The sequence below is a fragment of the Psammomys obesus genome, unplaced genomic scaffold (genome assembly GCF_907164565.1).
Source record: "Psammomys obesus unplaced genomic scaffold, mPsaObe1.curated_primary_1811, whole genome shotgun sequence".
In the NCBI taxonomy this organism is placed as follows: Eukaryota; Metazoa; Chordata; class Mammalia; order Rodentia; family Muridae; genus Psammomys; species Psammomys obesus.
The window spans coordinates 5488439-5514899 of record NW_026590809.1 but is presented as its reverse complement, the minus strand read 5'-3'; positions in this window follow the sequence as shown (position 1 = coordinate 5514899).

Below are 26461 nucleotides of genomic sequence, written 5' to 3'. Positions count from 1 at the left end.
AGACAGCCTGCTGCTTCTCCGTGTCATGGAGATCCTGCAGCTTTGGATCTGTAGGGCTGGGCCCCTTTATGAGCTCCAGCCATAGTGAGGTAGATGTCATGGTGGGCCAACTCAAAGCCCTTGATGTCTGGGTGGCAGCTGAGTTAGTCAGCCAGCCAGCTCTTCTGCACCAGGGTGAGCTGCCCCAGGTAGCTCCCAGGATGCTCCAGCTGGCAAGGGGCGGGGTCAGCTCTCCAGTTCTCATGGGCCAGTTCTCCTACCTGCTGCAGATGGGGGTGGTGGAGGTGGGGTTAGGACATCTATCCTGAGCTCACAGCACCTTGAAGCTGATGAAGGGTGGGGCCAGCTATCCTGCACCCAGGCTTCAGGCTGGCTCACCGACCTCCACCAGGGCCAGCTCTACTGTGTTGCCCAGGTGAAGTGCAGAGGTCATTCTCTAGAGCGCAGGAGCCAGGGAGGAAGGAGCAGCGACAGCCCCACCACTCTCACGACCCCGGCAGATATCCCTTTAAGGTAAGAATTTCATTTCTTTTGGATGTATCCTCAGAGTTGGAAATGCTGGCTCACATGGTGGTTCTATGTTTAATGTTCGAGGAATATCTATACTATTTTTCATAATGGCTTGTCTTCGTCAGTGTTCTATTGCTGTGAAGAGACACCATGACCATGGCAACTCTGATAAAGCAAAACATTTAATTGGGGCTGGCTTACGCTTTCAGAGGTTCAGTCCGTTGTCAGCATCACAAGAAGCATGGAAGCATGAAGGCAAGCATGCTGCTGGGGAAGGAGCTAAGAGTTTTAGACCCAGATTCACAGGCAGCAGAAGAGAGAACCACTGGGTCTAGCTCTGGCTTTTGAAACCTGAAAGCCAGTGACACACTTCCTCCAGCAAGCACACATTTCCCTCAATGAGGCCGCACTTCCTAATTCTTTCAAAGAGTGCCACTGCCTAACCACAATACATGATTCTGGTTTGGATTAGGGGACATTCTTATTCACACCACCTCCTGGCTGAACTAATCAATATGCCTTAGTACCAAGAGTGGTGGCTGAAATTCCAATTCTGGGGAGAACGAAGCATCATAACTTTGAGTCTAGACTGGGATATATTAGCAATAATTTATCTCAGAAAGATAGATGATAAATAGATATATGATAGATGGATAGATAGATAGATAGATAGATAGATAGATAGATCTAATGATGCATTTATTCCCACCAACCCCTGGTATCTTCTGACTTTTTGACAATTGCCATTCTTAAAAGCAGAAGTAGTTTTAATGATCAGTTAAAGTGAACACTTCTTAATATATATATATATATATATATATATATATATATATATATATATAGTTTATTTGTATATCTTTCTTTAACATCTGGCTGTTTGGGTCATTTGCTCATTTTTAATTGAGTTATTTCTTTGTTATTGAGTTGCCTGAACTTCACAAATATTTTGAGAGCAATCCCTACCCAATGCATGGTTTGTAAATGCTTTCTTCAGTCTGTGTTGTTTCTCTTCAGGTTTGGGTGTTGTTTCCTTTCCTGCAGGCTTTTACGTGTTTTACGTGCAGTGATGCTATTATCTGTGTATGATTTCTTGCTTATATTTTAAGTGTCATACACAAACAGCTTTTGCCCAGACTGGTGCCAGAAAAATTTTCTTCCATGTTTTTTTTTTCAAATACTTTCACAGTTTTAGAAATTAGAATCCTTTATATGTTTCAGTTGCTGTTTATGGTGTGACATAAAATCTGATTATATTTTCCATGTGGATGTTCTGTTTTCTAAGACCATTTTAATAAACTGTCTTTTTTCTTATTAAGTGTTCTTGGCATCTTTGGCAAAAGTTCATTGGCAATAAATGTATGGGCCTGTTTCTGATATCTATTTTGTTTTAAGGCTTAGGTCTTATTATGCCAATACCACACTGTTTTGATGGTTAACACATATTAAGACCAAGTAGTCCGATGCTTGTTGCACCGCTCTTTTCCTGAGGACTACTGCATGTGTTCAGGGTTCCCTGTGTTCACATGTAAATGTTTACATATTTTCTTTTGTTCTGTTTTGGGTTGTATTCCTAAGTTTTTTTGAGACAAGGCCTTACTCTGCAGTCTATGCTGGCCTCAGACTCATTATCTTCTTGCCTTAGCCTCCAAATGCTTGGAGTACAAGTTAGTGGCTCCACGGCTTGCATTCTGTCTTTGCAGGCACAACCCGCTGTTTTGCATCTATCAGGGTCTTAGCCTGGCTTTTTGCCCTTCATTTTTCAAATGAAGCATTTGGCATCCATTGATTTGTTTATGTTGAACCATCCTTGTATTTCTGGAGTGACTTTCACTCTGCAGTTATTAGACTTTGGTATTCAAGTAACAGTAGACTCATAAACAGAGTTTGGAAGAACTACTTCCTCACCAGCTTTTTAAAAAAGTTTTGCCAACAGTTGTTGGAAATTTTTATCTAGGAAACCATTTGTTCTTGATATTTTTTATTGTTTGTTTGTTTGTTTGTTTGTTTGTTTGTTTGTTTTGGATAAGAGACATTTTATTACTGATTCAGTCTCCTTACTTCTTGTTAATTATATCTCGTCCTGATATTTTGATCATCAACTGATCTGAAATGTCCAGATGCACAAGAAAAATGCTGAGCACTTGAAATAGCATGAGCACATACAAGGTTAATTGTACAAAATTCAGCTTTACTGTTGGGCCTTCAGTGAGTCTGTGGAACTTATTCTCTTGGCTCTCACTGCCTTTCAATTTTATGTTTGTCAGTATATGGAACATGAAAACCAATTGAGCGTGAGCACGCTTTTGGCATGGTTTAGCAAAGAAATATAAACATGCTTTATACTGTGATTCATTTCCTAAGTTACCAAAAGACAGTGACTATCAATTTGATCCCTAAACAGCTCTGCAAGATGACCCACAGATTGTTTAAAGATCGAAGTTCTTATACAGGTGGGGCTTACACACTACAGGTGTGTGTCTTCAGGTCCTGAATTTCCTGACTCTTACGTTAAGTACCATTACATGAACTGAGGACAATAAAGTATATAAAATTACAATATTTTGGATAAATCAACTATTTGTTTGGCTCCTGCTGTTGCTGACTAAGCTCAGCTGGACATTTTTCCCAGTACCAGCTGGGCCCTTTCATGCATCTGTGGTCAGTGGCAAATCAGCTTCATGTCAGATCTGATGACCTAGACTACACTCACTGTCAATTGTGGGGTCCCCAGGATAACTTGGCTGTCTGGTCTCTGGTATTTTGGGTTTTACCCACTAGTTGCACAGCCAGGGATGGTGATGATGATGATGATGATGATGATGATGATTACTGAGGAAGTGATACCAGAGTGAGACACTAGCAGAAGCTCTTAAGTGCTGAGCTGAGTACTCACAAACATCTCTTCTGCCATATGTTACTGATCAAAACAAATCAAAAGGCAGAGCAAAATAAAGGCCTTCAGAAGTGGACTCCTCTCTTGATGAGATGTGCAAAGTCACTTTGCTAAGAATATGACTCACATGAGCAGTCACATATGCAACTAGTGCAATACTTGGCCTCACTGAAAATTCATTCGATGCCGGTAAACCACTGGGAATTCCATCAGCCCTACCCTGGGACTATTTTAATTAATCAGCTAAGAAAGAATAAGCAAATGCCTCAGATGTAGTAATTCTATTTTATAAAGGTAATAGGGTTTAAATCTTGGGGTAAAAATCCTGACTCCTGGTTTTGTTGCTTAGATTTTGGGAGCAGGTGAATCTCCCGCTGTATAATCATTATCACTAATTGTCCACTTGACAGAACCTAGATCACCTGTGAGACAGACCTCTGGGCGTGCTTGTGAGGGGACTTCTAGAATAGCTTAACTAGTGTGAAGAGACCCACCCTAACTGCCCAACAGAAGGAGAAAGGGACCTGAACTCCAGCATCTGGTTTCTGACTGGGTGACATGTGACCAGCTGCCTCAAGCACCAGCTGCCATCATTTCCCTGTTAGGACAGACTACTCCCTCGAGTTAAAACCTTCCTTCCCTTGATTGCTTCTCAGGCATTTTGTCATAGTATTGCATATAACTAATACACCCTGTGGCATTGCTCAGCAACAGTGTTTGATGTGTCAACAGTTGGGTTCTAGAAATCACTACAAGGACACCAGAGATAATACATGTAACTGGAGACAAACATAAACATAGATAACCAAGGATCAGACCCAAGGCCACTGAGTCACATCCCAGATCCAAATAAGGACCTGTGTGTGTGTGTGTGTGTGTGTGTGTGTGTGTGTTAATTTTATGTGTATGGATGTTTCACTTGCCTGTATATCTGTGTATCAAGTGCAGTCAGTGCCCAAGAAAGACAGAAAAAGGATTCCCTGGGACTCCACTTACAGGCACATGCCAGCTGCCTGTGGTTACTGGGTATACAAATCCTGGTTCCCCGTAAGAGGAGCCAGTGCTCTTACCCTCTGAGCCGTCTCTCCAGCCCCACATAAGGACCATTTCTAAACCACTTTCGTGTGTGGAGAAATGAGATTCTCTGGTTCTTTCTTTTGTAGTTCATCCTAAATGCTAGTTGGAGCCAGCGCTTCATTACAGACACAGAGAGAAGTCATTTGTTCAGATTAAGCGTCTGAAGCATTTTCATCCACATTTCTGTGATGAACAAGATAAAACTTGAAATCAATGTTTAATAAATTATTTTCTCAACACAAGGCTGTGCTCCTCTGGTTTGTGCCTGGCAGTCCCGCTGAAGGGCTGATGTTCCCTACACGTGTTTACCGACTGCCTGGAAGCGCTGTCTTGCTTTCATGTGCACAAACACGTGCAGAGTACAGTTTTCTAAGAAGCTTGCCTTAGATACTTGCCAGTTTTGAAATCTCACTCTGCGGAGGTGTTGACTCTGGTTGTTTCATACTCCTGCTTTTTCCATGCAGATTTAGGTCTAACAGTGTTGAATTCAACAGATTCCTAACTGCTCAGATGCGGACAGTTGTGGTAACATTTACTTCATTTTCTTTCTTTCTTTTTTTTTTTTTTTAAACTTTATTTTCTTGATGAACCTTGAGTTATTAACTTAGAGAACTTAGAGAAGATTAGCTATTTGCCAGGGCTGGAATTGGGTTTCACTCTTCCATTTGGTTATCTTACTAACTAAAAACCACCTAATTTAATATACACAATTTGGCAAAATGGCAGCTGGTAAAATGGCTCAGTGGGCACAGAGCTTGCTGCTGTGCCCCACAACCTGAGTCCGATCCCTAAGGTCTACCTGGTAGAAGAGAAAGTTATTAGTGTGACCTCCATGCTTGTGCTCTGGCGGGCAGGCGGGCACACACAGGCATGGGTGTGCACACACGTACATCAAATAAATTTTTAAGTAAAATAAACTTTCACTTTTTAAGTTTCATTTTGGTCTTAGGTCTATCGTTGTTCTGGCTGCATGTATGTCTATGAACCATGTGTGTGCCTGGTGCACAGGCACACAGGCCAGAAGAACACCTCCCATCCTATGGGACTAGAGCACAGACAGCTGTGAATCTCCATGTGGATCCTGAAGACTGAAGCCATGTTCTCTGGGAGAGCCAGGGCATTTAACTGCTGAGCCATTTCTCCATCCCCAGCTTTCGTGTTTAATAAGGAGAGCAATAGCCTGCTGCTTACTACATCTCTAGAGTTTCCTTACCTTTACTTTACTTGAAAATAGTTGCGGCATATCAGATACATCATATCAGATGACAAAGAACAACAAAAAATCAAACAGAACACAAAACTCAGACTTAATATGTGTATCTTTATGAACACCAGTATCTATAATTCAACTTTTAATAGCCTAATTTTTGCCTGCTTAGATACAATGTATTTTAAGTAAAAAGCCTGAAACTGATTTCAAAGTAATGCTTTTCAATTAAATATAGTACTTAAATTTTTATAAACTTTTTCTCTTTATTATAAATGACTTTTATCGAAAAAGTTTCCATCATCAAAATCAGACTAGGACTCAGCATAACCACTTACTCATTGTTTTTGTTTTGTTTTCTTATTGGAAATCTAATTTATTTAGGAAACTAAAAACTCTTAGAAACAGGCCTGCCAATACCCATCTGCTACCCCAGCATTGGGGCCTCAGGAAGGATAGCAAGTAAAGGACAACCTAAGCAACATTAAGGAGGTAAGGAGATTGCCTCAAACAGGAAAACTAAACTTTACGACTAGAGAGTAGAAAGGGATTAGGGACAAGTTGAAGAAAGAGAAAAATGAGGTCTTAGAGAGTCTAAGTAATATAGAGAAACTAATTCCTTCAAATAATATTTTGGATTCAGTAGAGAGTTGCTTGTTGTTTCTGACTTTGCTTTTGCTTGGCCTCCCAAGTGCCCAGGTGATAGACCTGTGCAGTCAGATCTAGCCTGTCAAAAGACTTCCCTTTCCTACTGACTTCAAGGCACTTGGAACAATTAACTATAATAATAATAAATAAAAATGTCCCATTCCAAACCTTAACAGCATAATTTAAATTTCTTATTGTCAGCATATTATTCTGAGTTAGTTTTAATTGTCAGCTTCACATACCATATATTGACCTGGGAAGAGAATCTTAAAGAGGAAAAATGTAGACCTAGGAGGCTTGTGGGCAGGTCTGTGGGAGAATGGTTTGATTGTTAACTGATGTGGGAAGACCAGCGCATAGTAGGCAACACCATTCCCTAGGCAGGGAGATTCTTAATGGTATAGCTCAGGAAACAAACAAGCACAAGCGAGCAAGGATGTGTTGAGTCTCTCTCTCTCTCTCTCTCTCTCTCTCTCTCTCTCTCCTGTAAATGTGATGTGACCAGCTGCTTGAGTTCCTACCTTGACTTCCTCAGATTGATGGACTGTGACTTGGAATTGTAAATTGAATAAGCCCTTTCCTCCCTATCTTACTTTTTGTCAAGGTATTTGTCTCCGCAACAGAAATAAAACTAGGACAGTAACTTAAAAGTAATTAATATATGTATGAGATAACTGTGATTTCTATTCTTTAAAATGAACTTATTTTCATGACATGGCAATCTCTCAAAGAATGTAATGTCAAACAAACATAAAATATACAGATTTCTATATGCCAGTGATAAGTCAACTAAACCATCACAACGACTTTGAACTCTTCATCACAAAGATGCATTGGGTGCATTTTTTATAAATTGAAACAATAAATAATAGATTGAGTCTAAAAGTAATTTCTGTTTTTGCTGATCTGTCTACTCCCAAAATATCTGGATTCCAAGTCCCTAATATATTACACTACAAATTCAATTCCCAAGTCTCACTCATTTGTGTTAGAGGACCCTGGTAGTCTTATGTTTCCCTTCAATATTTTGTCTTTTCTTCTTGTCAACAAAATAGATATCTCTTCATTTGGAGCATGAGAGAGAGAGAGAGAGAGAGAGAGAGAGAGAGAGAGAGAAAGACTTTTCAGTGTTCTGCTTCATCTACTTGGGATGCCAAGCACTTTAATTTATTAGATTATGAGATTTCCATTCAGTGGAAGTAAGCTGTTACCTAATTTCTGGTAGAAGCAATCTTCTAAAGGCTCAGGCAATAGTCTTTCATGCCTCATTCTGAGTAGGACATTTTTTTTTTCATCCAGCAAACCATGCTGTAATTTGCTACTGTGATAAAGCAGTCAGGCAAGCAGGCAATTTTAGGACCTTGCTTGACTGAGAGACTGGTAAGTTCTGGGTTTTTGTTTGTTTGTTTGTTTGTTTGTTTGTTTGTTTTTTGTTTTTTTTGTTTTTTTTTTGTTTTTTTTTTATCTTTTCCTGAGGTCACAATGGGAATACAGAAAGATGACAATCTCTCTAATTATGGGTACTTAAGATCTAAGTTCTTATGTATTCTACTTCAGTAAGAGACCTGAGTAATATCAGTAAATGAAAGGACAGGCAAAGGGCTCTGTCAGTGAAGCGTTTTTATGTTAGGAGTTCTAGAACCAAGGTTAAAGGTCAGGTACAGGAGCATGCATGTGATCCCAGCACAGGGTAAATGGAAGCAGGAGAATACTTAGGGCTTATCTGTGAATCTGTCACATCCAGATTCAGAGAAAGAGATGATAATAAAGTGGAAAGTGACTAAAGACACCCAACATTGACCTTTGGTCTACACACACACACACACACACACACACACACACTCACACACAGAATGAGTGTTTTGTAACTTACTAAATTCTTTATACTGGGATCCAATATATAAATCACAGTTATTAACTGTCTAACTATATCCTTACCAACTGTGATCCTAGACAACAGAAAGTTCTATCTATAACCATCATCTGTCAGTCTTATGAACCAATTCCCATTATTTTACATTCACTTATCTACAAATAATCTTTGAAAACATAATTTCAGCCTTTGCTCACTGAAGAGCCACTTTTCAAAAAATAATTTGCTATTCTGTTTATCTTAAATCACTATGGATTGATTTTTAAAGCCAATTGAATAATTTTTTACAAGTCAATTCTATTGAATTGTTATGTTTATAGAAAGGCTCTTAGTTCTTGAACCCACTGTGAATAAGTCCCAATTCCATTCTCTTCAGTAGACCCACTGGATGTGTTTAATTTGCAACGGAAAGGGGAAAATTGCTAAGGGCATAGTTTCCAAAAATGTGTTCCTTTGTCAGATGTTAATAGATGTTATTTTTAGGATTCCATAGTCCAACGAGTTTCTGAAATAAAAATTGAAATTAATTAAGACAGAATTTTTTAATGGAAAGACTGCTTAGGAAGTTTAATATACTAATGAGCAATTATAAATCCCTAAGAGAGTGATAATGTGTGTGGTTTCCTACCTAAAGACCATAAAAACCATGATTTCAGAAAATAGCCCATAAGACTAGTTCTTTATAGAACACTTTGTGGGGAATCCTGAGCTCCAGCAGGACAGGAAAGAATATTAAGTAAAACTATTTTAATAAATAAGGAGAGAAACAAGAGGTAGTAAAGATGATATGGAACTGAAGGATGGCATCTGTCCGATGTCCTCATTGTGCTTCATGACAGTGGAGTTATGTTAGCAGTTAATGAGCAAAGTTTTAATTTTTTTTCTTTTTCTTTCTTTCTTTTTTTCTTTTTTTTTTTTTTTTTTTTTTTTTCTGAGACAAGAGTTTTTCTGTGTAGCCTTGGCTGCCCTGGATTTGGCTTTGTAAACCAGGATGGCCTCGAACTCACAGTGATCTGCCTGCCACTGCCTCCCAGAGCGCTGGGATTAAAGGCGTGCACCGCCATGCGCACCAAATGTTATGTTTTGATCAGACCTCACAAGCAACCACAGTGTGGCTGGGGGTGCTGGTCCAGAATGTCTTAATTCAGAAATGCAACTGGAGAAGGCTCTCCACCATCTAGAATGCTACAGGTCACTATGGCAGTGGGAAAGGACACTGGGACTGTGAAAAGCTTCTACCTAGAAGTGAAATGCACCACTTATGAGATCCATTCATCAAAACAGATTGCTTGGCAATTTCAAGTCTAAAGGGTAGAAAATTGTAATATGACTTATTTTTAGAAGAACAAGAAAGTGTCAGCATAACTATTCCTCAGGACTACATAGAGAGCTGCGGAAAGCGATCTCCTCCAGATCTTCCTTTATGTCACTAGGAATTGACACTGGTGCAGCGTGGAGAGACAGGGCCTCACTGTAACTCAGACCATTCTAATGGTCAATTTCAGTAGCCGGAGCTTCCAGACCTACTTACAACTGTTGTACAATGTCTTCCCATCCTCCTGCCTTCACTTCCCCTCCACAAAAGCTTCGTCACAGAGTACTTACTAAAGAGCCTTCCATGAGGTGATTTCTCAGAGTGTGCTTTGGGGAAAACTCAGTTACACCAGACAGCAAATGTCCTTTAGTAACATAAAAGCCTTGTGTCATAATATACATTTCACGACTGGCTTTTGTTCATTCCTTTGGATGATTTTTGAGGTTCGTTTTGACTCACACAGCTCTAATTAGTTTCTATCAGCTGAACCGGGAGAAATACCAAGATTTATTTACCTATTATGCTGATATTCATAACTTGGATTTGTCTCAGTTTTTATGATTACAGATTTTGAAAGATTCTTTATATATGTTACTTGCTCATAAATGAAGAATTTATATCCACATATTTGTACAAGCAAATATCCATAAAATAAAAATTGCAGTAAGACACAGGACTGTAGTATCAATTTTATTAGCTGCTGGTGTTCTTTAAATACTTTGAGAGTTGAGTACAGAACATCCATTTTTCCATTTCTGTGAGTTATCTATTCAAATTATTTCCCATTCTTTCAATGGAATCCTTGATAATTTGGTTGTTTAATTTACAATATATATTCCTGATACCATTGTCATATATCTAAGAAATTTAAAACCAGTTTGTGACTTGCTGTTGAATTGTGTTTCTAATTGTCTTTTTTATAAATAAACTTTAAATTTTAATGCTGTCAAACTTATCCATCTTCTCTTCCAATGAAATCTGCACTTTCTATGTCATTTAGAAAAAGTTTTTCCTACTCCAATCTTTGAAAATATTCTGTACTTTTTTTGAAAAATTATAGGTTTTGGTTTTCTTTAATTTGAGTTATTAATCTACTTTAAATCTATATTATTTTTTTGTGTGTGACATAGTAGGTATACTTTTTAATATACCAACTAATTGTACTAGTATCTTTCTTATAAAATTTATATCATAGGCTAATATTTTGTGGGTGCCTTTTGTGGTTGTTTTGTGTCTGCTGGATTTGTCATTCTGTGTACTATCACACCTTGAATTGATTAATATGGCTTTAAAATAAGTCTTGATTACCTAAAAAAGCAAGTATTCCTCCACCACCTTCTCCTCCTTCTCCTCCTCCTCCTTTTTCTTCTTCTTCTTCTTCTTCTTCTTCAAAATCACCTTGGCTTCTCTCAATATTTCCTTCCTAGTAAATGTTAAAATCATTAATTTGGAGCTCATTTATACCTCTGTAGTTTTGAACATTTCTATTAGTAAAAAAATGACATGTCCCTGAAGAGATTCCTTTTAACCCTTTATTGTCTGTGTCTCTCTTCTCAGTGTCACAATACCCCAGGCAACAGGGCAATGACAGGCAAAGGCTATGCTTATGTATTGCTTTCCATTTTGTCTTTCAGTGTAGATAGATTGAATGTGCTCCAAATGTGATTTGAAATGAGTGCAGTGCTTGAAGAATGAGTGATGCTATACTGAAGGAGCAAGGTGGTAGCATTTGAGACAAACAGAATGGCTGAGAAATTCAACTGAGGAGGTACAGTTATTAGATTTAAGAGAGTTATGAAAAGCCCCTAAACATTACATGGCAAAAACAAAGAAGAAAATAATATTCCCCACTACTGGGAGTAATGAAAGTTGGCAGAAATATTTACTCATGCATTCAATAAATATTCATGGAGAATCCACTATATTCCAGGCAATGTTCTAGCCTTGGGGAAGAGGAACAAACTAAGCAAAGCCCATGACCTTTGTGATATGATTAACTAAGGGACTTTTTACACATCTAGTAATAACTAAGGACCAAGTATATACGAATATCAAATTCTTATATACTCAAGCTACTTAGAAGCATATTGACCACCAAGAAAGCAACAGTCAATGTCATATGGCATATTATTTTACATATAAATATTGGACTATTCATATACATAAACATTTGTGTAGTTGTATAAATATGAGATTTGTTAAAACATAACTGAAGATTGCAAGTCAGAACAGGATTCCCAGAGGAGCTAAAGGATCTGCTGGAACATGAGAAAAAGCAAGATTTGTAGGTAGAGAGAGTGGAATACTAACTGGACATCATAACTGCATCAACATAACCAGTCAGCTGAGACTCCTGGGGTACTCACATAGGCAAAGGCACCCAGAATTCCTGGAAAGAAAATCACCTTAGTAAAACAGGTTTTGTTGAATAAGTGTAGTCTGGACTCTTGACAGCAAGCAGAAGAGTTTGAAAGGTTGTGGAGAGCAATAAGGTCCCTTTCTCCTCCTCTCTTCCCTCCATGCCGCCCCCTCTCCCCAGTCTCTCTGAACTACCTGATTAAAGTTGTAAGAGATACTGCCATCATTAGTACAGAAGGGGCACTGGGAAGTACAGAGAGAAGGGATTAGAAAAGCGGCTTTGGGGCTAGAACCAGTAAAAAGTTTGCAATACAAGCATGAGGATCTAGTCTAACTTCTAACTCTAGAATTCTTAATCTGATCCCTAGGAAGGCAGAGACAGGCGGATCCCTGGAGCCTGTTGGCTAGCCAGCCTAATGCATTTGGCAAGTACAGGAAAAATAGAGACATTACTTTGAAGATCAAGGTGGAAAGCATCTGAAGAAAGGCAACCGATGTTGACCGTAAGTACACACACACACACACACACACACACACACAATGTGTACATACGCACATAATAGTAAACTAATAACTTGTGACTGACATATACACTGAGCCCGCCTCCTCCTTAGTCTAAACCCTCCACCTGAGTAGATTTCAAAATCTGTCCATGTTTCCTGCAAGTAGAGGGTTTGGAGGCTCTATCTCCATGTTTCCTGCAAGTAGAGGGTTTGGAGGCTCTCTCTATCTCTAGGTACCTGCATGTAGTGTGTTGCCTCTGTCTTTCCCTTTGACTATAAGTACCCAAACTCTACCCTTTATTCATTGTACTTAGTTTATGCATGCTCAACAGGCATTTAGTTGTTTTGTTTTCTTCCTTCTCCCAGAAGGATGTGGGAACCTTGGAAAAGATCAGAAAGTCACTTTGTTCCATGGAGCTTCTTAGCCCTTCCTCTCTGTCTCCTTCTCTGCCCCTCAGAGCTCCATTTCTTTTGGGGTGGTAGTTGGATTTGGGGAGGGGTTGAGACTGTTTCCTGTGTAGTCCTGGCTCTCCTGGACTCACTCTGTAGACCAGGCTGGCCTCAAACTCACAAGAGATCCTCCTGCCTCTGCTTCCCAAGTGCTGGAATTACAGGCGTGCACCAAGATGGCATACCTTATTTTGATTGTTTGCAAGAGTTTCATATTCTACTTCCTTTGTTATGTAGATCAGATTCAATCCTCTTTCACTGCTTGCCCCAAACCAATCACAGCCAAACAAATTAAAGTGTTTTTAAACAAAGAAGATATGGTTTCTTAAAAACATGTTTTTGTAAGTAAATAAACAGAAGAAAGTAAAGAGAAGATGAGGAAGAAAGGGGAGAAAGATCGACTCTTTTACCCAGAAAAAACAAAAAGAACAAACAAAAGGGGGAAAAATCAACTGATTTCAACAGTATGGGAAATGCTGGGAAGATCCGGACCACAATAGCTCAGAGAAGGAAAAGATCAATCAAGAAGGGCTTTAACGGAGAAGACAGATCTTGAATTAGACCTTGGTGAAAGGCTAAAATAGGTATTATAAAAAGGGCAAGCTTAAGATCGTTTAAGTTAAGGATGTAACTAAGAAAGTCATAGATGGATGAATGAGCCTGGCTTCCAAGAAAAGGTAATTCTGAGACTTCGGAGACAAGGCTATTAGACTCCAGGGTTCCAAGCTCATCCAAAAAGAATCCAAAGAAGCGTTGATACTTATACTTCAGAAGGCTGAGCAGATTTGGCAGAAGGGACTCAGAAACAAGAACCAGGGTTCACGTGCCAAGGGATTCTCTTTGCCTCTGGTCTCTGCTTCCTTCTGAGACTTGCATTCACACAGCTTTCGAAAGTCTACCTTCTCTACCTGAGGTGATTCTGCAGTTTCCCGGCTCGTCATTAATCATGCAAAAACTTCTTGCTTCAGTTCAGAAAGCCAAAGATAAAGATTTTGTTTTGTTTGGTTTGGCATCAAGGGTACATGCCCGGAATTATCACTATGCAGGAAGATAAGGCCATGCAATAAGATGACAGTATCTAATGGACCACATCAAAAGCATGGCCAGATTTGGTGCAGGGATAAACCAAGGATATGGGAAAGAAGAATAGTGACTTCAGCCTGAACAGAGATGTATGATGCCTCAACAAGCCCGATGCAAGAAAAATGTACTTTATATTTCAACAGGCATTGGTAAGGAGTAGATTATTCTTATATTTCTCTATTTTTATTATTTCTTCCAACTTAAGCCATTAGCTATTATTTTATGTATCCTTTAAAGCCACTTTAAATTCTTTTCAAGAAAATAGAAGTAATTGAAATCAAGTACTTAGCAGCTACCACGAACCAATTACTAAGACAGAGCTCTAATTTTGAAGATGCTTGCCTTTAGGAGTAAAAGATACCATTTAGACCAAGTAGCTATTAAAACAGAAAGAAAATGATAAATGTCATTTAAAAGGCACAAATAAAATCCTGTGAGTTTACATTGTGACTTACTGTAAGAAGCCGTATTTTTGGATTGATATCTGAAAGTAGAATAGAATACATCAAATTAAGACCTGAAGATATGAAAATTGAGAGCTTGTTTTAAATAAGAAAGAACAATCTGAGACAATCGGATGGAATAAATCAAGAACACACTATGCGCTGGTGGGTATCAGATAATTTCAACAAAGGACCAAAGGGGTTTACAGATGAGGGAAACTGAAACTTTCCAGTTTTGCTAGGGTGGTCAAGGAGCCATGGGAGATGACAAAGAGTGTTCTAGGAATACCTAAAGGATATTGTGTGGCAGGGAAATGGAGATGCAATTGAAGGAAAGACAGAAGAGCCTACACCACTGAGAGAATGAAGAAGAGTTTGGAGAGAAAAGAGAAAGAATAAGGAGTTTGGGGTGTCCTTTGGCGGGTGACGATACACAGTGGAAACAATGGCTGGTGGTCATCTCTGTTTCTACAGTCCCCAAGTTCCAGTCCAAATGGTTCAAGTTTGGGGAGAAAAGCACTTTTTCGTATCCTTCTATAGTGACTCTTGCTGTCACAGACTGCAACGGGGAGGCTCCAGACTGCACAGAGCTACATGGGCATTGTTAAGATCCATGACTCATATGTAGCAGAAATCCGCAGAATTTTTGGCCCAGTCATTATTGGTGGTAGTTGGTTCCAGGAGCTGTTTCCATTGAATTGAGCAAATTGTCTATGTGATCCATGTTCCAAGATGTAGCAGCCCACTTGGGGACTCCCTCTATTGCTTGAAGGTCACAGATTAGCTGCTCACGTGGTGGTGGTGCTGGTGTTTTTGAAACTTTCCTGGAGGTTTGGAATTGGAAGGGGGTTACATAACAGAGAATAGCATACATGAGATCTTAGAACTAAGTGTTTCATAAAAGTCTTCAACACTCCATGACTAAGGACATCCAAAGGCCTTTGGCATAGCATCGAGCCTCGTCTCAACCCTCCCCATATTTTCTTTCACAAAAAAGTTCTCCTCCGAGTTCCCCAGGTCTTTATATGCCATTACAAAGAGAAGTGTCTGTTAATCAATGGTAATTTTTCTCCCTTCCCAGAGATGGGGACTATCTGGCAGTGTGTAATGGCATTCAGTCACCATACCTTTGACGTGTTGTCTGCAGACATCTAGGGAGTTGAAGGCAGGAATGCTGGTTGGACAGTTAACTTGATTGTCAGCTTGATAGCTTTAGCACCGCCACGGAAGCACCCTGCATGTATCCACAGGAGTGTTTCAAGAAGGGTGTTGTTAGGGATGGAGAAGGCCTGTTTTGAAAGTAAGTGGCATCATCCCATGGGCTAGGATTCCTAGACTAACTGTGAAAGAAGGCCAGTTGAGAGGACACACCATGACCCTCCGCTTTACAGTCCGGCTGCTGTGACTCCCTACTGTAATGGAGTGTGTACCCTCAAACCGTGAGCAGAAACAACCCCCTCCCTGACACTGTTCTTGCCAGGTGTTTTGTCACAGCAACAAGAAACAGAGGTTAATACTGCTGCTAAACACGGCTAACCATACAGAGAGCTGAGTCAAGCGGACAGAGCTGAAGTGGAGAAGCAAGATTATCAGATACATCAGTTCTCTTCATCCTCCATTTTTCTCATTGTCATATGCTTTCAACCACTGAGACCTCTACTACATTAATCAAAGGGGATCCCGCTACAACAAACATAGCCGGTGAGCCCCTGAATTCCCTTTCACATGAGCTGCCCTTCCTGAGGAAACATTATGGCTCGAAATGCCACATCTCCTCAACATGAAGAAAGTTCACACCCATACTCAATTCTGCTTACTCTGCCAGGAAGAGAAAGAAAGGAAGAATGTAAATAGCGCGGGTGCATCTGTCCCACGTCCCACTGGAGCAGATGCCCCAGGAGAGCGTGAAAGGGAGGTTCAGATCTGATGTTCCTTCCCTTGTTTCAGTTCCTGAGTTGCTCTCATAGTATGAGCATCTTACCATCCGAGTGTGATTCAACTGTTTAAAGATACATTTTTTTTTTTTTTTTTTTTACAACATGGCCCTGAAATGCAAGCCAACTACTTCATCAGGTATTTAACTGAGAAAACAGCAATCTGTTCCAACGTTGGAGGAAAAACTGGCTGAGTTGGATGGCATAACAGCTTCAAATGCGATGCATAAAAATGGCCACATATATTGTACTTTAGAGATAAATGTGGAAAATTTCCCCTGTAAGGTATTTCTGACTTTGTGTGATGTTTCACATTGCCATAGATGAATCTGGTATGTAAATGTAACTTTGTGTTTGGACAGAGAAATGGTTGGGGGAGTTATTTAACAGGGGTCTCAGGATTGCTTTGAAGGTGACATGATGAGAAGAAAATGAAGCAACAGTGCATGAAAACAAGAAAGACAGGGGACAAAATGAACATGATGCCACCCTACCAGTGTTCAGAAATATCTACTTGATAGTTGAAGGGGAAAGCCTGCTGTCTAATAACAGGAAGCCAGGCCGCAGGGAGCTTACTCGTTTAAAGCATAGCTTGAAAAGGTATGATGCCTAATGTGGGGTCGAGAACTCTAGGTCCTGAATTAATACCTGTTGACTTGTTAAGATTCTTTGAGTGATTAGTATAAATTTTTTCAGCCACTCGCATTTTTTTTTATTAATGTAATAGGTAATATGCCAGCTTGTTTTTTTTCCATCTAAAAAGCTACCAATGCATGTCATGAATTCTTAAAAGTCTGTTTAAATATTAACTAGCAAGTGGCGGCCCTTGCAGGGATGTCTTTAAATCTGTGCTTTTGCCCCATGTGTACGAGTTACTGTACATGCGTGGCGTTTAGGCGTCTTTAGGCTTGCTGGTGTGCAGTTCCATAGTGACCCACCCACAGTATTTGGAAATGGAAACTGTATTTTTGATAGCTAAATTGAGATGGGAAAAGGAAAATTAACTCATAAATATTTCATGGGTCAAAAAATTTTATGTGAGGCTTTGAAAGATAAATGCTATTGTAATCATCTCAGAAATTCCCATTTTAATTAAATACAATATTTTCAAGATTGTGCTATGGTGCGTAGCATAAGCATTCTAACTTGGGAACTCTCTGAATAACGCACTAAATAAAGAGAAAATTGTTCTCTACTCAGTACTATTTTCAACATAAAAAGTTTTATAATGATTTTCTTATTTGGGCACATATTATGAAAATGAGTGCTTTGGTGTTGACTAAATTGCTACAGTTTTTGTCAAGATTTAGTACCATGCTCTTACTAGGTCAAATTTTTTAGAAAGCAGTATAGGGTGTGGACTCACCAATATTATATACATGATTAGGCATATTAGAATGTTGGAAGGGGTAGAAATTATGGAACATTGCCTATCAGGTTTCAAATTGCTTATCTACTAAGATTATTTAAAAGAATGTTTTATTTTGATTCCAGTGATAGAACATTTTGAAGTCAAAGCTTATAAAGGCTGAGGACAGAATCTTAATCTGGTTCTAGACAATTCTAAGATCCATATTCTTTCCCTGCAATGCACTAAAAATGCCATGATTAGCTCAGTAATGTTGTTTGTAACATAATTACACTGAAACTGTACTACACACGATCTCCCAAAATCTTACATCTTGTCTAACTAATCCTCTTTAATACCATCAAAATTAGGGCAATAAAATAACATATTTGCTTTAAATCTCTTGAGGTAGACAGAATAAAAAGTTATTTCTTGCTTCTGTCATGGTACCATGTAATTGACATTGGTAGCTTTCTACCAAAAGATGACTGAGAAATACAGTTTCCTTCCATTCTCTGATGTTTCCATCCAGGCACATATGTTAGGAGAAAAGATAGTTTAGGCAATCACCCAGGGAGATAAATCGACAGGCCTGAGGTAGAATATATTTCTTCTGTTAATACAGTGGGATCTGTACCTATATCATACCTAAATGTGCTTGAGAGATTGAGATATATAGCCATCCTCAGGCCCCAAGAGAAGAAAATGAAATGAATTTTTGTGAACCCATAGTATTGTCTGTTTCATACCATCTAAGAAAATCTACTTCTAAGTGATTAAGAATTCCTAAAGAAGCTAAGCAAGAAAGAGGACACTGGGTAAGATGCTCAGTCCTCATAAAGGCAAACGGGATGGCTTTTGGAAGAGGGAGAAAACAGGGAACAGGACAGGAGCCTACCTCAGAGGGACTCTGAAATACTCTACCCTGCAGGGTATCAAAGCAGATACTGAGACTCATAGCCAATTGGGCAGAGTTCAGGGAATCTTATGAAAGAAGGAGGAGATAGAAAGACCTGGAGGGGACAGAAGCACCACAGGAAAGAGAAAAAATATCTGGGCACAGAGATCTTTTCTGGGACTGATGCTCCAGCCAAAGACCATTCATGGAGATAACCTAGAACCCCTAGACAGATGTAGCCCATGGCATCTCAGTGTCCAAGTGGGTACCCTAGTAATGGGTACAGGGACCTGACATGAACTCAGTGGCTGGCTCTTTGATCACCTCCCCCTGAGGGGGGAGCAGCCTTACCAGGCCACAGAGGAAGACAGTGCAGCCAGTGCTGATGAGACCTGATAGGCTAAGGTCAGATGGAAGGGAGGAGGACCTCCCCTATCAGTGGACTTGGGGAGGGGCATGGGAGAAGAAAAGGGAGGGTGGATATGATTGGGAGGGGCTGAAGGAGGGGGCTACAACAGGGACACAAAGTATAATAAACTGTAATTAACAAAAAATAAATACATTTTTAAAAAGTAAAAAAAAAAAAGAATTCTGTAATAACCTAAATGCTGATGTCAAGTTTATGCCTGCAAACACTGGGCTGCAGGGTGTGGAGTTAGGGTGGGATGGCGTTATACTACAAAAATAACACGCTTCTCCGTGGCTGGCTTGCCACATGGGAGGAAGCCAAATAGGCAGTCCTTGACAGCGGAACCCAAAGAGGACAAATTATGGATGTAGAAAGAAAAAGATAGCATGTGGACAGAGCAACGGTTAGGAACAGATGTTTTAGGAGTGAATGCGTGTGAAGATAGTGTATCTGACATATAATATTTGCTATAATCCAGCTGTTACAAAAATTGCCGATCTCCACCTTAAACCTAGGAAGTAAGATGCTTCTTCATTTTACAGACAATGAAACTGAGACAAAGGGCTTAATAATTTTTCCATAGTCATACAGTAGTTGGAGGTGATACCTAAACCCAGCCTTCACCTCTGTTAAGGCTTGAATATAAAATCAGCCATGCACACCCCAGGTCTGTGGATCTGGGGCTCTGGGCTGGGTGCAAGATGATGAAATATTGGTAAGTTATTGGAGTCTGACAGCTTTGATGTAATCAAATGATTAATCCATTGGTCCATAAGGTGGTGCTACTGCTTGCGGGTGATAACAAAAAGCCGGAAATGGGACCTAACTGGAAAGGTTGGTATTGCTATGATGGAAGTGAGAAAGAAAAGAGACATGCCCTGTCTGTATCTCTCCCTGGCCCTTCCTGTATTCTGGCTTGTCACTCATCAGGCAAGTAGCTGCCATGGTGCCTTCCTTCAGAGTTGAAATTCTACTTTTATATGACCTCTAGTCTGTGACTCAAGGCAGTAACTAAAAAAAAAAAAAAAAAAAAAAGAGTGTGAAGCCAGGTGTGGTGGTGCATACACCTTTAATCCCAGCAAAGGCAGGCAGATTGTTGTGAGTTTGAGGCCAGCCTGGTCTACAAAGAGAATTCCAGGACAGCCAAGGCTACAAAGAGAAACCCTGTCTCAAAAAACAAGAAGAAAAGAAAGGGAAATAAATAAATAACATTGTTAAGGACTTTGTTGTATTTATGTGTGTGTGTGTTTGTATGGATCACACATACACATGTGTGCAGGTGCCCATGAAAGCCAGAAGAGGGTGCTGGATCCCTTGGAGCTAGAGTTACAGGTGTTTGTGAGCCTCGGGTGTGGGCGCTGACATCTATCTCCAGTTTCCATGACTGGGCAGTAATGACCATCTCTTCAATCCATTAATAATATTTACAGTTAAAGTATATTGTTGTGGTTAGTGTTTCTGAGATGTCATTCTCTCCATGATCTTCTTTTCAAAAGCTGCTCACACTTCGGTACTCTCCTGTGGAGCACATAGCACTGCAAAGACTTTTGGCCAAAAGCACACCGACTTCCCTTACGGCACTGTACATAATCCTTTCTTTTTATTTTATGTCCCCAGGTAGTGAATTTTTAAATAACACTTGAAATGTAGTTTCATTTTATTTCTGTTGAACTTCCTTGGTTGTTCACAAGGTTTATTTCTTAAAACCTAGAAGTTTCATCTATCCTGAATAAAATTCATTCTTCAACTTGTTTCAAGATTTATTGTTTCATTTTGGGTGTTTTGCTTATATGTATCTTTGTGCGCTATGTAAGTTCAGTGCCCTCGGGGGCCAGAAGAGGGCATCAATCCCCTTGAGATGGGGCTCGGATACCTGGTAACCCTGAGGGTGCTGGAAACTGAATCCTAGTCCTCTGCGCAACCTGTAAATTCTGCCAACATGAATTATCTCTCCAGCATCTCACTGTTCAATTTTTTTCAAAACAGGGATTTCTGCACAGCCTTGGCTGTCTGGGACTCCATTTTTGTAGAGCAGCAATCTGCCTGCCTCTGCCTCCTGAGTGCTGCTGCTTGTGCTGTCACGCCCAGCTTCTTCTCATTCTCAAAGATGAAAAATCCTATCATGTCAACACCATTCTTAACAAGGAATACAATTACCACCACCGAAGTAAATAGCCGTTTGTCACCCCCCAAAACAAAGAAAATCCCCTTATACAATCACTGATTGAAAACCTATAAGATGAAGCAAATTCTGCAGCTGGAGAGTGGCGATGACTTTGCTGTGGATGCATTTAACGCCACTGAATCTGCGTGTTCACAAAAGGTAAAAACGGTGACTTTTATGTTGGTATATTTTGCCACAATATAATAATGCCTTACTAAATTAAGCAGGAAAAAAATTAAAGGTTTCATCAAATTTTAATCAAATCTAATGAAAACTGAAAAGGCAACATCAACGGAAATCTACCTCAAATAATGGGTCCATCTTTATTACACACTCACAGAGAGAGAACAGTTGTTTGAACTGTATAATAAGTAGATTTAAAAAAAAAACAGCTAAGTTAAAAGCAAAAACATGCCTATTGGGGCAGGAGAGATGACTCAGCAGAGGACCCACGTTAGTTTCCCAGCTCCAGAATGTGGCTCATAACTGCAAGTCTGGTTCCCTGGATACTCTGACACCCTCCTCTGGCCTCCCCAGGCCCAGGTACACATGACGCGCATTCATACAGACATGCACACAAACACTACACACAAAGTACTAATCTTTTTGAAATTTTCTACTTAACTTGCAAAGATAGAAAAGACAAACAATAAGTAACATTAAATACTTCAAGTAGGTTGAATTAATATTAATAAAGCAAATGACATATACATTTATAGCTGCCATAAAATCTTTATATGTGCTTTAAAAGTAGGTATTTATAAAACCACACAATACTCTGAACAAGACATCACTTCAGAGTTCCACCTGTAAAATGGTGTTAGAGAAGTAGAGAATATATCTAAACTTTTTTTTTTTTTACAAAAATTTCATGTTGGTTTTTTTTTTTTTTTCAATTGTCATGTAATTTAAAAGAGGTAATGAAACTCCAACAGGCTTAGAGGCCACGTGTGTCATGCAATAGAAATATCTGATGTAAGAATGCATAGGTTCTCCACCCTGCTAGATGAAATTGAAACGCTTAGCTGCCTTCTTGTGGACAATCTCACAACTGGGATTAGGCACTTGAACTGAGCAGATGACCTCTGAGTAAGATGTCCTCATGTCCTCGAAGGCTGAGGAGGTAAAACACCATTGCCTGTTTCTCTTTGAGCAAAAGTCATTCAGTTTGGGAAACCTCCACTTGGCACCTGGGGAGACTGGCTCATTTGCTTTGTAATATATTTTCCATAGCAGTTACCAGGTACCATGCGTAGCCAGTCACAGAGATAAGCACTGCTGTTCCCAGGGATGTGCATGACATCCGTCAGGAAGCTTCTCACAGTTTCTTCTGCTGCTTCCAGGGTCACATATCTGACATATGTGTCCTAAACGGTTAGGGGAAAGAGTCTGTTCCCTTTCTCTGCCCACATAACTATGCGCCACCCATTTTCAAACATGTGACAAGACACTATGGACTCTGCCATTATTCTGTCTCTCTTTCTGACATGGACCACACCTTCAGGAAGAGTTATCTTAAATAGCTATTTTATATTATGTGCACAGGCATCAGAAACTAAAAACATCCATTAGGCCTCATTTTAGATGGTTACTTTATGCCTGTCTCTGTGTGATTGTAGCATTTTCTACCACAAGATATTATTTCTCCTTAATGGCCAAACATTTAAGTATTGAGGCATTGTTTTTGCAATCATCTTTGGTAGAATAAAAAATATTGTTGATCAAAATGTTGTCTTAGTTGTTACTGACAGCTGTTAAAATGCTGCTAAAAATATAACACCGACTACTGAAAAGCGAGCTGCTCCTGTGAAAGCCTGGTGAGAAATTCTAGATGGGGTTTTCATCCAGTTCAGCAGACACAGAGCATTCCCACTCTTGACCCAACGAGTTTCAGTGTGCGTGTGTGTGTGTGTGTGTGTGTGTGTGTGTGTGTGTGTGGTGTGAGACCATGTGTGCATGAGCGAGACAGAGACCATGCAGTATGTACAGTGGTGGTGGCGGTTTGGGTGTGTGTGCGTGTGCGTGTGCGTGTGTGTGTTTGTGTGAGTGCCGTGCTTATCTGTGTGCATGTGCTCGTATGTGCATATATGTGCATACGTGTGCTCATGTGTGTGTTTGTGTATATGTGTGTCTGCCTATGTATGTGTATGTGTGTGTGTGATGTATGAATGTGTGTGTGTGTGCAGTGTGTATTTGTGTATATGGGGGGTAGTGTATTATGGGGGTGTATGGTATGTGAATGTGTGTGGTGTGTGTCTATCTGCGTGCATGTATGTGTTTGTACATGCCTATGTATGTATATGGACTTACACGTGTGTGTATTTGTGGTCTGTGAGTGTATGTGTATGGCATGTATGTCGGTCTGTGTGTGTGTAATGGGAGTGTATATGTGTGTTTGGTGTGTATAGTTGTAGTTGTCTGTGTAAGTGTGTGCGTGTGTGTTTGTGTGTGTGTAAGTGCACACGCGTATGCTGCTCCTGAGTATTGCACCACCAAGCAGCCTGGCTTCCCAATGAGCACACAACCGTGCGCTTATTTATGGAAGATTAGCACAGTTATTTAGAGGTGACAAATTCCCTCCACCGCACCAAGAGTGTACGAAGGGGAGAAACTGAAAACGTCCTTATTTTTATTAAAATACACTGTTCCAGGTTCCTCCCTTTGTCAACTACTGTACATTATTTCTACATTTAGAACCTCAATGTGGGCCCAATGAAATCTGATTTTTTTTTTCCAATAACATGGCATACTAATTGTGATGTGCATGCTGTTTGATACTCTTCCCTCTCAAAATACAGCCACAGAAATGTAGTAAGTTCCAGCACTCAGGGAGACAGAGGCAGGCGGATCTCTGTGAGTTTGAGGCCAGCCTGGCCTACAAAGGAAGTCTTTTAAAAATTAATTAATTGATTGATTAATTAAAAATAGAAATGTGACAAGTTTGTGAATTTTCTATTTAGACTGCCTGAAAATGGAATAAAGGTAAATATATAAATCAATCCATAAACAAATCCAAAATTAATTATTCAAATTAGTGAATAATGAAAGCTGAAACAAATATTTAAAATAGTGTAGAAAGTTGAGTTTGGGCAGTTTTGGAGATCAGCAGAATCTCTGCTATATTCTGTATTTATCTTCTAGTCCACAATTTCCTTCTCACTTTTCGTGTTTATAAACTGAAAATGTGTGTTTTGCAATAAACAAAGAAGCTGGATCTTCAAGTATTGTTCTATTCGTCCTCTTTCTCTGACACCCCCTCCCCCAGCTTTCCCAGGCCTTCTCTACTCTTTGCAATGCTGGTAAGAGACAGAGGAGGGCAAAAAATAAATAAACAAACAAACAAACAAACAAACAAATAAATAAATAAATGGCTGGGCTTATTAATGAAGTTAAGTATAACTAAATGCTTTAGCCTTTATCTTAATAAAAAAGAAACCTATTTAATGCAAATAGAGTATTTGCTCTTAACTTTCTTGTCAGCAAATAAAAAGATAAGAAGAAAGCTGTTCAGTTTGGGGTCAGACAGATTTTCCAAGCTATAAATCATGCTGTGTTTAGGCTGTTAAAAAAAAAATGGATCTGGAAACAAGGAACTAAGGGTTAGCTCTGTTCAAGTTAAAACAGAGCTAGAGAGGATTTTTTCCAACACAAACTTAGATATTAGGCTTTGTTTCTGAAGTTACATAATAACGGATGTGATGTCACACATGTAAATTGCAAACGCTGAGTCGCGCACTTCACTGAGGCAAACCTCCAGGAGTTTGACACTAACAGACTGGGGGAGGGGGGTGTGCTCAGTTCAGCCAGTGCGTGTGCTTGGATTGTCAGAAGGGAGGGAGACATCTGAGGCTGCCTGCAGCTTTAAGACATTCGGCGGCTATACAGGAGATGGAGTGACAGCTCTCCATTTCTTAAATTTTAATCCCTTTTCCCCAAGAAATTGGAATTTCCACCCTTTTGCGAAGAACAAATGTGCTTATCTAAAAGATTGGGAAGAGCAAACTTGCTTAAGAATTAGGTAGTTTTGTTTTGTTTTAAGGCAGTTGCATACTAGACACAAGCTGACCCTGACAGGACTCTGAGGAGTGGACATGTAGATGATAGGGCATCTCAGGCCCTAAGCCACGTGTTCTCTCCTTTCCAAGGAGGTCCCTCAGACAGGCGCTGATGGGGTGATGTTATCAAAAGAAGGCCCCCTTCCCAGTGTCCCCACAGGAAGGAGGCGTGGCTCTCAACTGCAGAGCTGCTTTCTTCCTAGCCTCACAGCAAAGCAAGCCTCAAGGGAAACTTATACTCAGATAAAGACTTTAAACATAAAAAAAAAAACCCAAAACTTTGCCTATGAACAATGACAAGATTTTCTAAATCTCTTCCTGGGAATAAAAACAAACAAACAAACAAACAAAAACCCCAAAACATGGAATATATGGGCTTACAGAGACCCCCTGACCCCCTCTATTTTGGTGTGAAAAGGTTTCAAAATTATATATATGATTTTTAATATCAAGCAACCCTAGAGGTAGAGCAGAGAAAAATTTTCAAAGTGGCCAAATAGAAACATAGGAAGAACTTGTCCTAATTTCTAAAATGTGGCAGTTATTGTAACCCCATTTCATACCATACCTTTATCACATTGTATTTCAAAACATTGATTAAAATAGTGATGGGAGCATGTGGGCGAAGAATTTCTGTGCTAAGTTTACTTTGTAAATGGGAACAGAATCACCTCAACCTACCATGTCTGTCTTGCGATAGGAGTTTACATTATCTCATTTATCTTAAACGGTGGCTCCTCCTCATCCAGTGTTTCACTATGAAAAAAAAAAAAAAAAAAGCTCAAGCATACAAGGAGGTTGGGGAAAACTCTTGCGTACCAGCCTGTGATTCTTCCATTACTGTACCACACAGGTATGCTTTATTACTTATCTGTTCATCTTCCTATTCATTTAACCATTAGGCTCAATCCATCTTATTTGAGGTATTTCCAGGTTGCCAACATCAGTACACTTCTAGCTTGTCTTTTTAAACGATTGCTGAATTGTGAGGTTAAGTTGTATTATAAATTATTTAAAACATTCTTTTGATCTCACCTAAGACATACCTTCACAAAAGTTAACCTAGAAGACACTTCTACAAATAATAATAATAATAATAATAATAATAATAATAATAATAAAAACAGAAAAGGTTTGACTTGTTTCAGACCAAAAGCCAAAGAATTGAGGCGTGCCTGTGCCGTGGGTGATGGAGCAATTGAGGTTCCTAGGGTTCGGTGGGAAGGGCGGTGCACAGGGGCAGGGATTATTTTAACAGGACAGTTCCGTTTTTGATGGGGATCAGCAACTTTC